Here is a 2,473-nt window from a genome sequence, read left to right as displayed (position 1 = left end):
CGGATTTGTTTTGTTTTTTATATCATATGTCGCATAGTCGATTACCGATCATATGTTGGCCGCAACATACCGCCCGCCTAAAATTTGTTAAAAATTTTAAATTGACACTGACGGGGTGAAGGAGAACTAGTTTGATCTCTGGTTTTCAACTATGCAGGTATGGTCAGCAATAAGTGGTGCTTCACTAGTTTCGACGGTTGAAGTCCTTTAGCTGCAGAGTACAGTACTGCAGTTTGCAATATCCAGCATTTGGAAGACGTGGTGAGCCATGAATGCGTTCATGCGTTGAATAAGGTGTTCTTACAGGTATAGGTGAACCTTTAAAGAAAAACGAGCTTCGCAGTTCCAGTCGGGTTATGACTTTGTGGCAGGATTTGAACAAGCAGCGTAATAAAATAGCACACCATTCCGCCTGGTTAAAAATTTTAATTTATCTAGTATCAGCGAAATAAGATATTTGATACCACAGGAAATGCTGCCCAGGGAAAACCGCGCAAATTATAGAAAAGCGCGAGGGGTAAGAGAAGGTATGAAGATGATATGTGAATAACTGAAGAATGATTCGAGTAGTTGGAATGACGAGAGTAAAGGACAGAAGACGGATTAATTTTATGAGATGTACGGTGTATATGCAAAGTAATTTTGTTATGAGGCATCTGAGACGACAACATCGTGAAAAAAATAAAGATTGTGAGAAGCACACAGAAATATTATGGGGAACTTAATTCTAATGAACATTGCAACCCTTGCACAACCACTTAGGAAAATTATCGGCTTCCTACGTTCCCCTGGTTATGATGACCGAGTTGGGCGGTTGCAATGGCTGATAAGCAATGTGTTCACCACTTAACCGAAGGAAATATATGATTTTCCTTTTCAGCTGCAGGGCCTCTTCAAGAGTTACGTAGCGAACAGGAGGAAGGCGGTAATTCATTGAGTACCTCTTGGAGATAAGGTGCGGCAGTGCATCATCTCGTGGATGATGAAGCCCTGACGCAATTGCGTTGGTATGGTGAGGATCTGATGCAGCTGGGCGTCTAGGTCTATGAGTTTCGAACTCAGAAACACTAATTAGGAGAAGTTTTTGATAAGTGAGTAGGGACCTCTTGGGGTTGAGACGTAATGAACCATTTCGGAGAAATGTTACTTCTAACGAAATGTCGTTACATTTATTAAGATCAGATGAAGCTGGACGATCTGATCTCAAGGGATCAAGCTCATGGAGCTCGGTGGGACCAAGAGAACTTCCTGGAAACCTCACAGAAGAGGGTAAGGGCTGTGAGTGGTTCTGTATAAAGATAACATCCAACGAAATGTCATTGGTTTTATCAGCGTCTAACGGAGTAGACTGATTAGATTTTAGGATTTCAGGCTGAGGCAGGTAGGTAGGTTCAGGTTGACCACCAATTGGGGACCTCTTGGAGGTGCGCCGCAATTGTGAGGGAAATGGAATACAATTATTTACCAGCGAAATGTCGCTAGCGTAACTAGAATCTGACGCAGCTGGGCGTTTTGATCCTGTAATTTCGTCTTGGACAAAAATATTTTCAAACGAAATGTCGTTAGATTTATTAGGATCAGATGTAGCGGGACGATCTGACCTCAGTGAATCAGGCTCTTGGAGGCCAGTAGAACCATGAGGACTGCTAGGAGACCCCAAAGAAGAGGGTAACTCTTGTGAGAGATTTTGTATGGAGGTAACTTCCAACGAAATGTCAATAAGTGGCTCTGGCACAACTGAACCGACAGAATGTTTTTTGTGTTGTACCACTGATGAATTTATAAATTTATTACAATGGCCCAGGGAACTAGAATGGCATGTAGAATTGGAACACGGAGGTTTGCCTGCGACTCCAGAGTTTTGAGGAAGATCTTTTGAATTACAGGTTGGCTGAAGTGTTCCTTCAACTGTACCTAAATTATGACGAGGGTTATTGAGGACTCTCTTAAAGCTTGGACACTTTGTAATTGTACTATTGTTGGTAGAATGAGGACTAGTATGGGTCTTGGCTGTCATTTGCGAGGAAAGATTGACTTGTGATACCGATTGAAGATAATTGATATGAGCCTTTAAGGCTGCAGAGGCTAGAGTGGGGTTCATGTAATGTTCATAGATGGCAAGACCTTCATAATAATATTCCTGTACAGATTTAAACAGGGAAAGATCTTCTTTGGTTGGAAAGGGGTCTGAAACATTTGATTCGGAGCACAGGTCTTTAAGGGAATCGTAGGTCTCGCAAAAGGAAGTGTAACAAGGTCTGATTTCTGAGTGCATACCTTTGAATACGAATAATTTTTCAGGGTCTTTTGCAATACCTCGCCCTTGAGAAGTACATGTTTTAATCTGGGATAAATAGAAATTTAATTTCAGTTTAAGTTTTTCAAATTGAATTTTGATATCCTCTGGTATGTCCATTTTTATTTGAGAGGTGAATGATATGAATGAAAAAAGAAACTGAAAGATAATAAGTGA

At 41.0% G+C, this 2,473-nt stretch overlaps 1 protein-coding gene across 2 annotated transcripts in view; it reads left to right on the top strand.

The window, feature by feature from the left end:
* Positions 1-2,473, top strand: part of LOC106688892 (uncharacterized) — a gene marked incomplete at its 5' end in the record, with an annotated part of 41,051 nt that overhangs the window by 8,502 nt on the left and 30,076 nt on the right.

Source organism: Halyomorpha halys, unplaced genomic scaffold, assembly GCF_000696795.3.
Source record: "Halyomorpha halys isolate HHAL.00 unplaced genomic scaffold, Hhal_1.1 Scaffold1230.1, whole genome shotgun sequence".
Taxonomy (NCBI): Eukaryota; Metazoa; Arthropoda; class Insecta; order Hemiptera; family Pentatomidae; genus Halyomorpha; species Halyomorpha halys.
The sequence above is the reverse complement of the archived record's forward strand: the minus strand, read 5'-3'. Positions and strand labels throughout refer to the sequence as shown.